We start from the raw sequence: 14,076 nt of genomic DNA, 5'->3' as shown, positions 1-14,076 counted from the left end.
GATTAAGGAAAGAAAGGGTGGTGATTAAAAAACTGCAGATCATTTTACTGACAAATTGTTACTAAAGGGCAGGTGAGAGATACGAGAGTAACTTGAACAGGAAGCAATGTTGAGGAAAGAAATCTAAAAATAAAAATATCTTGATTACATTTATAAGCTGAAAGTCGTCGTCGGCAGCCGTCCGTCTCGAGAGACGATGGTGTAGCTTCTTCAGAGTCTATCTGCACCGCCAAGAATGGCTGTGCAGTCCGACTCGGGAGTGACATGGTATCTGTCTCCTCCCGTGTTGAATCGACATCTTGCGATGACGCTGAAGCTACAGAGCCTGGGCAGGGTAATATGGAGGGTCTGCTGTTGCCCATGCAGCAGACCCCCCCCTCTCTTCGCAGCTGAAGGGTCCAAGGGAAAGACGGAGTCGATACAGCTTGGGTTCAGGTGCGCCGCAGGAGTTGCCGGTGTTGACTACAACGTCAAACCGCCTTAGGGACTCCGGCTCCGGATTTTCTGTCGGGGTTTACTCCCTTAGCCTTTCCCCTGAAGAGGTATGCCGCAAGGCAGCGGAGGTTTTTTGGAGTCAGAGTTTTCCTTCTCTGATGTACCCTGACTGGAAGATCGAACCAGCGACACTTAGCTCGCAGGCCGACGCTCAATCCACTGAGCTAAACCAGCCAGGGCAAAAGCTGAAAGTAGATACTTAAGAAACCAGATAATAGGGGTAATTTTGCGATGTAAAGAAAGATGAAGAGGGAGAGCTACCAAGTATGCAGGTAGCTGAACACAAATAGGAACCTTTCCTCCTTTGAGATTAGAAGGCAAAAGGGAAGTGTCATAGAAATTTTCTGTTGTAGGTGAGAAAATAGTTTTTTCTCTTATTGAGAGGCTTCTGAGAAAAGGTGGTAATTATTCTGCCACCTTCCATGAGTTACAGGACTAGAGAATGAGAATATGAACAAATGGATGTAGAATTAAGGAAAGCTGCATGGCTATATAACTCAGAGAGAAATAATTTTTCAAGCATTTAAAACTAACTTTGCTAGAAAATGTAGTTTCAACACAGAGAGAATAAAGCACTTAAAAAACATAAAAGCTTATTTAAAGTAAAAAATAATGTAGAAATTCTATAAAAGTTTTTCCAAACTCTAATATTACTTAAATTTTTCTTACCCTAATCCACTGTAAAGTACCACAAATACATCACCTTATTTATTGTCTTCAAATTATCACCATGAAGAAGGCTCCTAAAACATAGTACAGTGGTTAAGAGTCTGAGGTTTGGCATTAAACAGACCTGTTTAAATACTCAATGCAACATTTACTAGCTAAGTGTTTCTTGGCAAGATGCTTCACTGTCCACACCTGTTACCTATTGTGCAATGGAGATAACAGCACCAATCTCATGGGTTTGTGGTAAAGATAAAACAACCTGCTGCATGTAAACCATTTAATAAGGTGCCTGGCACGGAGTGAGCTCTCAATAAATGGTGGCTACAGTTACCACTAATGGCTTTCTACAGACCAACCATTCTCCTTCTGACAGGTTTCTTCTACACTAATTTTTAAAAAATCAAATACATATGAAGGAAGAGCTGTTACTTTTGTTAATCGAATATTACCAATATATCACACAGAGTGATAGCAGTATTCTTTGGCAAATCAACTTTTGAAAAATCAATTAGCTTAATCTACTAATGAAAGGAAAACAAAATGAGGAGATTAATGTTTTATTAAAATGGTTCAGGTAAAAATACCTTTGGATAACTTTCAAAAGTGTCATGTCCTTATGATTAGCAATTATGGGAATATATAGACATTTGCAATTTGGAGATAAATATGCAATATACATATCAAAATAAAAATGTCAAGCACCTTCTGATAAAATAACAAGAAATTACTGAAAACCTTAGTGTTTAAAACCCCCATTTATTACATTGTCCTCCCTCTCCTTCAATACTAATTAATTTATTTTTGTTTCTTTCTCATATTACTATATACTGTTCCAGTACAAAGTCAGATATTCATTATCTCATCTGAAAGACATCATTTTCAAAATTCCCAATGCATTACCCATGTTTGTATTTACCTCAACAAAAAGTCAGATGAAAAATTAAATTAAATAATGCAGTCAAAATGACCACGTATTTAATAATGTTTGTTTCTTCAATCTTGAGAATGTAATTGAAAAAGCAACATTTACCAACAAAGATTCATATTTAAAGACTTCCCGAAATATTATAATTGAATTAAATAAAAATATTTTATAAATGCTCTTTAAAAGAAAAACTATGCACCCAAATAAAAGACAATTACATAAAATTTCAGCTAAAAATGTTCAATTCTGGATGCGCCACTTTCTTGACTAAACTTGAAGTCCAAATGTGTCTGGATAGAGAAGTTACTCTGAATTACCCACGTGTCTCATAATGCAAAATATGTCAAACGTGACATTGAACAGAAGGGTCAAGAACTACTGAGCCAGATGTTTTCTGAAAATCAAGAGAGCCATCACATGCATGCTGCTTGCCATAACGGGATATGTTCCACAAAACTCCCTAGGACCCTATAGTTACAATATCCAGGTGGGAACAAACTAGCTCTCGCTTACAGTGCAGCACACCTCTGCACAGCCCTGTCACTGTTTGAAAAGCTCATTTCAGCTCATTTTCTTTGAGGACTAACTGGACTTTGGTTTTGATGTGCTAACAAAAAAGTGAAAGTGGCTACAACATAAGAAACAGTAAAATACAAATACAAATATCAAGCCTGAATATGCAAGGAAACCACAAAACTACTAATAAATGAAAAAAAAAAAAGAATGTGAACAGCATACTTTCAGTATTCAGTATTGCAATTTTTCTCAATAATGTTTCAACTACAAATTTTAAAAAATGGTCAGGAAGGATGTGGGAATCAAATCTGATTACAACTCACCATTGTCTTCTTTTCTCATCTTTCCTCTCCAGTTAAAAGATCACTCAGTTATGCCATAGCCCTATCACATACTGTACATTCACTGTTGACTGGTCACATGTAAACATGGTTGTTTGGGGGAAAAGTAAATACTTAAATCAGTATATTTCATAACAAAGAGTATCCTTTCTACATAGAGGTACAGATTATTTTCAGCAAGCATGCATCAGAAATGTACAGAGTGAGGCGTTTTTGTCACACTACGTTGGACAATAAAAGAGAAACAATAAATTCACAACTTGACCCTCAGGAGCCTACCATCTTGTGAAGAATATACATAGAATGGTATTAAAAAATAATTTCAGAGTTTTTGGTAATTGCCATGATAGTGATGCATAGAATTTGATGGGCAACTCTGGGAGGCCACCTAACACAGACAGTGGTAGGTAGATATGGGGACAGAGGGCAGTAGAAAAAGAGATATAAATTATTTTCTTCAGAATATAGTGTTGGAAATGCTCTGACCCACACAATTCTTTTGATTAATTCCACCTAATATCCCAGCAGCAACAAATTAGAAATTGTGAATATTTTAATTAGCTTTTTGGATGGGTTGCGAAGAACAAAAATCTAGTTATCTCTAACCAAAATACCCTCATGTATATGAGTGTGCGTGTGTGTGTGTGTGTGTGTGTGTGTGTGTATCTGTATGTGTGTGTTGCGGAGGGACAATTTTAAGGACACAGACAGTGGGAATAAAAAGCCATCAGGAGACTTGGCAATCTTGGCCCCACTGTTTCTCAGGGCTGTTTATTCTCTCTCTCACATGGCATCTCTGCTTTTTCTCCCTACCTCTGTTCTTTTTATTGCAGTTTCTGCTTCCTTATGTATGTTCAGCCATGATTTTCCTGATTTAGCTCTTCCTGCTAGTGGCTTTAGTCTCTGCTTAAACATACCTCAAATTCTGATGCCAGGGCAGGCATAGAAGGATAAGTAACTGTCATTGGGTCAGGAACCCATTGAAATCTAGCCAGGTATGCACAGGAAAGTGGTTCCAACCACATCTGCCAGTCAGTAGGTAGTTTCTTTGGAAGGAGATATGGGCAAGTAAGCACAGACTGAGCATTGAGACTCAATATATTTCCTGACAGGTTTAAGGCACATTCTGGCTCTTTCCTATTTTAGCCTTTGTTCTTTGTACTTTGACCTTTAGAATCCTGTGACTCCTTCCAATTCTCTAAAATTTGAACCTTGGCCTGAAAAACCTAATTGTTTTAGCTGAATTCCTAATTATCTTTGTCATGCTGCATTCCATGACACAAATTTAACTTGCTCATATAAGGAAGGAAACTTTGACTTTGGCCTTATTAGTTCTCTGCACAGAGTAAGACCCTAAGTAAACTCCAGGTTATCCTTCCCACTATGATTCTATAATCAAATTCTAATGGCAGTATTTTTTCATTTAAGGATAATTTGTTCATTTGTTAAATAATTATTTACCTTTTATTGTGTGCCAGAAACTATTATAAATGAAAGGCACAAACAAAAATAATTCTTTATTCATCAGAAAATAGGAGAAGATAAAAAATATGAACAATAAAGTGGCAACAAATATATATCTATCAACAAATGAATCTACAGAACAAAAAGGCAAACAAGTAACACAGAAACAGAATCATGGATGCGGAGAGCATTTTGATGGTTGCCAAAGGGGGGTGGGTGGGTGAGGAGAATGGGCAAAAAAAGAGAAGGGATTAAGAAGTACAAATTGGTAGCTACAGAATAGTCATGGAGATATAAAGTCCAGCAAAGAAAATAGAAGAGCCAAAAAAAGTCATCTGTAGGACCCATGGACATGGACAATGGCATAGGGATTGCCTGAGAGAGCAGGGTAGCTAGGTGGAGGGGAGCAAAGGGGGGAAACTTGGCATAATCAATAAAATCTAATTATAAAACAAAATTGCTGGAAAATGGAATATTTGAAATAATAGCTATTCTAGAAAATGAAACATATCCTTTTAATTAACACATTTTGAAATAAGTCTTTTTATGATAAATTTGATAAATTCCTACCTTTTAATCAATAATCTTGGAAAGATTTCACCATTTCCTAATGAATAAGAACAATTATTATGAACATCTATGTGCCACATAATACTTATGGTACTGTGTATAATTCTATATTGTGTTTATAATATTATATTTCAATTGTTTCTTTTCCTCTCTTCCAAAAATGTGAGCTCTTTGAAGACATTTTCTATTCCCCCAGCCCCATCCTAATCCCTGCCAGAGAACTGGCCTTGACCTTGAATGAATAAGGATAAAATATTTATTGGTATAGCTTTGAGGGATAATTGATTTGATCATGTACACTTATAATATGATTTCAAGTAGAAATTAAAGAGCATGCTGTTGTACAGAACTTTACACACTTATCAGAGTCCAACAGTTTCAACTTCAAAGTGTTTTGAGAGTATTCCCTACTGATCATCTCTGAACACCAATGAAAAAGCAAAGAAGCCTCAGGTGGCAGGAGAAGCTTTTTCATTTGTGGCTTTTGAAGTGCCTAGAAAAATAAGCTCATAGTAGAATGCTGAGCACTACACCTTTCTAATCCTCAGGTGTACAGACAGCAGGCTAGACACATCTGTGCTGGGCAGAGCATCGTGATGAGTGCCACATCATGTGCAATGAAGCATCCCAAAGGCCAATGACGCTAAAAGCACATGCTGAGATTTCCACCCATATATAATGTCAAAAAAGGAGCAGAGCCAAATTTTGGATGGGAGGAACCACTCTTCAAGAACCTCTAATGATCACCTTCACTAACCCTTTTACCATTGGCCCTCTAGAAAATAAGGAGGCAATGTGGGGATGAGAGAGCACCCATAAGTTTTACTCCAAAAAATCCTGCCAAAGCATAAGCAGAGACTATGCTGCATAAGGCCTATAATATATTTCTGGGAGGAGAGGGAGAGAAAACAAGAAACAGGGATCTTCTGGGTTAAAGTTCAAGGCTGCTCTCTTAAAACTAGACTCTTGGTGCTTTTACTCTTTAGCACCACAACTTCTCAATAACTTTCTATATAATTATGACAATTCATTTGAAATCCTTGAGCTCAGTTTTCTCAGCTGCAAATGAATGGTTTGTGCAGTGCATCGATGAATGTACTTGTACTTCCAAGGCCCTCCCTTTTCTAAAACTCAAGTTGGTAGTCCTTCTCTCTATCCTCCAGCCAGGGCACTGAAAGAAACCCGCACATGTTGCCCTCTCTCTCAATCACTCTCTACTATGACAAAATCTATTGACAGACCAAATTAAAATTCACCCAGTGCTATTCATTTATGATTAGCTTATTACCTAGGTCAGCACTGTGTTTGATGCTAAAGATTTACAGCAATCTTCCCAACTGAAAATCTTTGCCACAGTATCAGAAAGTGAGAGGCCACCACATAAACATGTTTTGTCTATTACACTAATAAATTTGTTTCCTAGTACTATCTGTTCAGTTTCTGTGGCAAAATAAAATCCCAATAATTAAAAAAATCAACATGAAGTGATAATTATATAAGTAGGCATAAAAATGATGCTCAGGTGAAAATCAGCTCCTACCTCAGTGCTGAATTCTTCTTGGTATGTCTTATAATGTCAAAGATTTTGTCCATTTAGTTCCCTTCTGTGTCCCCAGGACCTAGAAAAATGCCAGACACACTGGATGCACAATTTCTTGTTTATTAAATGAGTGAATGAACATAATTGGGATTCAGCTAGATCCAGACATAACCATGTTCATTTACTAACTGAAAAAAATATTTAAATTTCTCAATCATAAATCTTTCAGAGTCTTACTCCCCTAAAATTCTGTTCCCATTGATCTAATCCCAAAGTCACTCATGCCTATGTATAGTGATAAAAATGAATAGTATAATAAATTATGAATAACCTAAGCTAGCATACAAAAATAAACTAGAATAGTCTTTATGGGCTTGAAAATGTGAATACCACCTGCATGTCTCCACAACAGAGACAACCATCTCATTTGCCTATTTGCAAAGGCTCTGTAAACCTCTTTCAAATGAGAACTAGACTTGGAAGTTTACTGTACACCAGTCTCTTAAAAAAATGCTATCTTCCTATAAGTTTCATTCTGAAGGTTTTCTGGACAAGCTCTCAGTAAACAGGCATCTCTGAGGGTAACAGTGTAGGGGGAAGTTTGAGATCACAGTGATTTGGCTCTTGCTGTCCATTCGTGGAGAAACTATAGTCATGAGGTGAGTCTTAGATGGTGCTGACCTGAGGCTTCCTCAGGTTGTTGGAGCAGAGGCAACACAGAGGTGAAAATGATAAAATTCCCAAGATCATAAAACATTCATGTTTCTATCCCAAATGGCTACCAAAAGATTTAGAAAAACCACTTTATTTTCTAGGTAAGGAAACAGAAACCCAGAGAAGTGAAGAAACATGCCCAAGGTTATTCAGCTTATTAGTGGCAGATGGGTGTTCTCTCCAAATCATAAATGCTTTGAAAGTAAAACTGTACCAACAGCATTTTTGCACATGCTACATCTGTCTACTTTCACTGCATATGTGGGAACATGCTATTCACTTTTGACTAGAAAGGTAAAATTGAGCCAAATAATATTTAATTCCCCACTGTAATAGTGGTTTTACATTCCACATTCAGACAGCTGGCATAATTGAAGATAGCTCAGAACCCCTGAGGATATCCAAACTGTCACAATGGGAGAAAAGAGTTAAGTATCCCGCAGTGTAAGACCTACTCAATGACATTACAAAGCTGATTCAAAATATCATCTTTCTTGGATTCTCAATATCCAATCTATGAACAATAGACATAATTAAACATAAAAGCTGTAAATTAAGCAAACTAAATGATGGAGCAAATCATTTCATTTTTGCACCTGTGAAGTACAGTATGCCATTGTTAATTTCCCAAAGAAAAGAGAGAAAGCAGACTTTCATGGACAATTATCAAAAGAGTTCAGAGCAGTAGCAGCTATAATGGACAATAGATTTCTTTCCAAAGACTAACAAGATATCAATGAATGTAGTTTTCAAGTCAAAGTAAGAATACACAGCTGCCTCTACAGATTCTATTTAATGTATTTCAATGTTACTAATTAAAATAAAAGCTTAAGTCTCCTATTTTCAAGCTAATAAAAAGCAGAGAACACAGAAAAAAACTTCAAGTTATAATTTTGTATGTCTTTGAAAAAGAGCTTTTGGCTCTTTTTGTGCTTGACAGCTATAGAAAAAGTCTGTGTAATGAAGCACCCTGCCTAGACATGACTGTCAAAGGAGGTGGTATCATGGTTTAGAGCTTGAGTTCCAGAGACAGGGGCCTGGATGCAAACTTTACTTGGCTACCTCCTGACTCCTGAGTAGCCTCAGGCAAGTTATTTAACTACCTCATGGTGTGTTTTCAACAGCTAGTAAAATGGGGCAATTATAGTTCTTACCTTATTGCATTGCTGTGACAATTAAAAGCTACAATCTAGATAAAGCACCTGAAACATTGACACTCAGTGACTACACAGCAAGTGTTAGCTTTTATTATTTTGGTTTAAAATATTGGATGTGAGATTTTAAATCAGGCCAACAAGAGCAGGTTGCTGACTTAATTTACTAAGATCCTATTCTTATCCTAGCATTTTAATGTCAAATTCATACCACGACCAAGGAAATTTCAACCATAAAGTAGCTCTCTAAAAATTTAAGTGAAAAACAAACAAACAAAAATCCATTTAAATCAGGTAGAAGAAAAATATTCTAATATGAACTGGTAAAATATTGGCAATGTCATTGTATGTGTATTGCCAGTAGAGATACAGTGTCACCTCAGAGACCGGAATGAACTGAAGAGCCAAGGGAAGGATCTGCCAATGAGCCCACCATGAACTAGCACAAAACCACCTGCAAAATCCATTCAAGCATCTGTCTCTGTGAAATGCCAAGCCTTCTCCTCCAACCCCACCCGGCTGGCCCCATCTACCACAGAAAATACTAGAAGTCATCCTTTTTTCCCAATTCATTATTACTAGTCTTCTGCCATTGGATCGTTCCAGGATATGTAACCACCTACAGGAACTTGTTTACATTCTATGTCACCATTTATGTTGTATATGCTTCTCCCTCTAATGTAGTGCTTGCCAAAACCAATCAGATTGGTCATGTGTTCAAGTATTGGACCTTTAATATCCCCTAAAATAATCTTTGAAATTGTCATAAGGAAAATCAATGGTCATTTCTCATCTTCAGAGGGTTTAAAGTAGGGAAGGAAGAGTGGATTATCTTTAACGAAGTTTCAGCTATAATGGTTCTCTGCATCAATGCAAAGGTTAAAACAGAAGCAAGAGGAGTAACCATGCCTACATTTCAACATCTGTAACTGAAGATACTACCTGCTTCACATGGTTTTTGTGAAGATTTAATGATTCTATAAATCTAAGTCCTTACAGCAGTTTCTGTCAGGTCCTAACAACTCAATAAATGTTAGATATGAAGAGATCATGATCATGTGATGGTAATAAAAATGATGATGGTGAAAAAATTTGGTAATAGACAATGCACCTATCACCATACAGCAGACTAATAAATGCAATTTGGAGAGGATAATTATAATATTCAGCTCATGCTCTGCTTGCACTGATTTTACATGTTTTAGGAGAAAATGGAATATACAATAACATAGATGGCAGACATTTATTTCATAATAATGAGGCATGAGCGAGAAAAGCAAAAATAGATGAGAGCTGGAGGAATACAGAAAAGCCAAAAAGTATGAAATATATACTAGAACTATAAAATTATCTTTTCTTTTGTGGTTAAATTCAGGAGTTAATAAAATAATATCACAGGATGGTATTAATAGCACACATCGCTTGCAATGTATCAGTCACTATTCTATAGTCTCTAATGTGTATCACTAATTTAATCTAAACAATAATCCTATGTGGTAGGAACTATTATTAACCTGTAAAACTGGGGCACAGAAAGATTAATTTGTCATAAGTGATAAATGATAAAACCAGGATTTAATACCTTCAATTTGTCTCCAGTCTTTGCTCTTATCTGCTCTGCTACAATGTACCTTTGTTATATGAAGAAGATCTTTCAAGAGTCTTAACACTTAAGCTAAGGCAAATTATTGGGGGAGATATGGGAAATTCTCAAACAAATTACCCATGTAAAATTTCAATGTTTCCAAGGGTATAAGATTAACCATTAGAGGTGATTATCATACAATGTTTAAAGTAATCAGACTCAGTTAAGACAGAAATACTTATCACTATTTTTCTGAAATCATTTATGAGGGAACTGTAATATTTTATATTATCATTTTAATAATAAAGATGCTTATCCCATAACAGATTTTATATTTTTATTATTTGTCATCATATCTCAATATCACTCTTATTGGTAACATAAGTAAATAGAAATAATCCATTGCCCTTTAAGAGTCTGCAATCCAAAAGTGAATAACCATGAAAAGTGCATGCAATACACTTAAGTAAAGTAGAGATTTTACTCCATTCAGCTTCATGGAAGACATGGATGGGGAACTAGATGCTGGGGAATGAGAAAGCTGGATGAAGCTGTTCAAGAAAAATAAATCTGAGAACTAAATGGTAGCACAGAAAAACAAGAATTATAATCTCACGAAAATAGGAAAGAAAAGATAAATGAGTCAAAAATTCAGGTATGTTGTAAGACTCTGAAAAGAATAGCTATTTATAAAATAAAACAAATCTTTGGGAGGTCTTTGTGAGAAAGGCTTCAAGGTTTGTTGCTTAAGAATTGAGAGGTATAATTATGGTTCCAAAATCTCAGATTAACTTCAAATTAAAATCTTAACCAAGCAAAACATTAGTCTTATAAAAAATATAATACATATTGGCATTATACTTATTTAAAAATTCATACTCTTTTATATTCTCTAAAATCAAGCCAAGTGCCTATGATACACAAATATGCAAACTTATGCACTTCATAATTACACAGTCATGTGTTCTCAAACAGGCTTCCATAACATAGTTATTCAGGTTCTGAGATGAAACATGGCTCAACCTGAGGTCTATGTTTGTGAAGGAATGTGCTTCTGTCCAGAGCATTCAGCCTCTGGACAGGACACAGGAGTCCATAGGATAAACATGACACACGATTTTAAGCACATTTTCTTGAAGATATAGGAATATATTATTTTTATATTTCAACAAAACCTCTGTATTACAGAATAAAATGCCAAATGTAAATAAAATTTAAGTGACTTCCAAGAGATTTGCTCTTAAAATAAGCCACACTGGGTAACTCTAACTGGAAATGTGCACATGGCCTTTAGAAGCTCCTAGAAAACAAAGTGAAAGAAGCACCACTTAGCTTTGTTTTGTGAGAAAGAACATACAGAGGTGATGCTCTGAAGCCTCCATACACCTGTGAGGTAGATCAGAGAAGCACTAATCTACTTAAGACGTCAGGAAAAAAGGCCAACCATCTGGGAGCACCTTCCCAGTGACAGAACTAAACATTCACAGAGAAATATTAAGGAATTATTAATATAATCTAAAATTAACGAACAATTTGAGAATGGGTCTTAGAAGGTTTGAGATAGGAAAAACTCCAGAGGAAAAAAAGAGCGGCAAAGATGAGAAAATAACTTGTTTAGCTTTGAACATATAACTTGAAGAAATAGAAAACATGTGAAATCAACTCCTTATTTTTCTACAAAAGAAGCAAACAAACCTTTTTTTGAAAGCATTTTTCTATATTTATCTCTTCAGCAGAATGCAATAGGAGATTTGGAAAAAATCTGCAGGTTGCACAATGAGAAAACCCGAGTCTGAATTTTAGGTCCACCATTACTTGGTTGGATAGCCTGGAACAAATTAACTTTTCTGAATTTCAGTTCTCTCCATTGAATAATGAGCAGAATAATAACTCTATCAAAGAATTCTTTTAAGGATTAAATGATTTGAAATGTGTCAGAGCACAGAGCATGGTTAAAGGGGAGGCACCCAAAGGAGATTAGCTGACTTGAAAAGAAGCCCACATAACATAAAAAGAGGAAAGCATATTACAAGTATAGAATCCAAAATAAAATAGTAATTGAGAGGAGAGACAAAAGAGAGAAGCACTATAGTGGTGATTTATACAGAATCTACAACAATGATACAGGTCCTGTATGGTGCATGAAATTGAGTCACATATTGCCTATTTCCCAGGCAGGACCAAAGCCCAGTGTCACTCCTGAGGGTGCAATGAAGGTACTGCTCTATAGGAGAACAGAACTGACATGGAAGTTCAGTGAGTTAAAAAGCAGAACCTATTCAGACTTTTCTTTTTTCTTTCTTTTTCTTTTTCTTTTTCTTTTTATGTTTTACTGTTTATGCTGTTACAGTTTGAATTACTTCCCCTTCTTCCCCCCTCTGCCCAGCCTGCCCCCCACTTCCACAGTCAAACCCCACCCCGTTGTCCATGTCCACAGGTCCTTCATATTTTTTCCTTGACTAATCCCTTCACCTTCTCTCAAACAGTGCCCCCTTTCATCCTCCCACCTTACCACTGTCAGTCTATTCTGTGATTCCATGCCTCTGGTTCTATTTTGCCCCTTAATTTGTTTTGTTCATTAGATTCTTCTTGTAAGTGAGGTCATGTGGTATTTCTCTTTCACCAACTGACATTTCACTTAGCGTGATAGTACCCAATTTCATCCATGCTGTCCCAAAAGGTATGAGTTCCTTCTTTCTCTCTGCTGTGAGCACTCCATTGTGTAAAAGTACCACAGTTTTTTAATCCACTCACCAACTGATGGCCACTTTGGCTGTTTCCAGCACTTGACTATTGTAAGTAGCGCTGCTATGAACATAGGGGTGCATAAATTCTTCTGTATTGGTGTTTCAGGATTCTTAGGGTATATTCCCAGCAGTAGAATAATTGGGTCAAAAGGTAATTTCATTTTAAATTTTTTAGGAAATTCCTTCTTGTTTTCCACAGAGGTTGCACCAGTCTTCATTCCCACCAGCAGTGCACTAGGGTTCCCTTTTCTCCACATCCTCGCCAGCACTTGTTTCTTGATTTGTTAGTGATGGCCATTCTGACAGGTGTGAGATTGTATCTTATTGTGGTTTTAATTTGCACCTCTCTGATGGGTAGTGATGTTGAGCATTTTTTCATTGTCTATGGGCCATTTGTACATCCTCCTTGGAGAAGTGTCTATTCAAGTCATTTGCCCATTTTTAATTGGATTATTTGTCTTCCTGGTGTTGAATCATATGAGTTCTGCACACCAAGTATATTTTGGAGATTGAACCCTTGTCCAAGGTATGATTGGCAAATATGTTCTCCCATATAGTTGGTTTCCTTCTCATTCTGATGATGGTTTCTTTAGTCTTGCAGAAGCTTTTTAATTTGTTGTAGTCCCATTCGTTTATTTTTCCTTTATTTCTGTCTTAGGAGATACACTGGCAAAAATATTGCTATGTGAGATATCCTAAATTTTACCACCTAAGTTTTCCACTAGTATTTTTATGATATCACAACCTTTATTTAAATATTTTATCCATTTGAGGTGTATGGTATGAGTTGGTGGTCTAGTTTCTTTCTTTTTTTTTTTCCATGCTTTTTCTTAAATGATGACATGGTATAGGAATGCCTTAAAATTCTATTTAGAATACAAAATATCCTATATAGACAATCTATCAGTTCAAACTCAATTTTCTCTAGTATATAATTTTTCAATTATAAAAAATTGTTATTGTTTTTATTCCCCCCCAGGCAATCTTTTTTATCTCTTAATTATTATTTTTTAAATAAAAAGAGAAAAGAAGAAAGGTCGAAGAATAGGAGGGAGGTAGAATAAGAAGAAAATAAATTTGGTTACAATTTACTGAAAAGAAGCAAAAACACTAAACCCACTCACTGTCAATGCAGTTTTGACACTCTTCCATCAATGCAACCTAGTGCCTGTGTATTTTAAGTAATTACAGCCCTGCGTTCTTGACATATGCTCAACCAGTGTCCCACTGAGATCACAGCACTTCTTCTGCTGTATTATACTCTGCTTACTCAATCATTTTCTATCACAAGGCACCATTTGGAGCTCATCACTAAAAGCAATACTTTGGCCAATTCCTTACTAAGCATTATTCTGT

Source organism: Furipterus horrens, unplaced genomic scaffold (assembly GCF_987537825.1).
Source record: "Furipterus horrens unplaced genomic scaffold, mFurHor1.1.pri manual_scaffold_6, whole genome shotgun sequence".
NCBI classification, from domain to species: Eukaryota; Metazoa; Chordata; class Mammalia; order Chiroptera; family Furipteridae; genus Furipterus; species Furipterus horrens.
The sequence above is the reverse complement of the archived record's forward strand: the minus strand, read 5'-3'. Positions refer to the sequence as shown.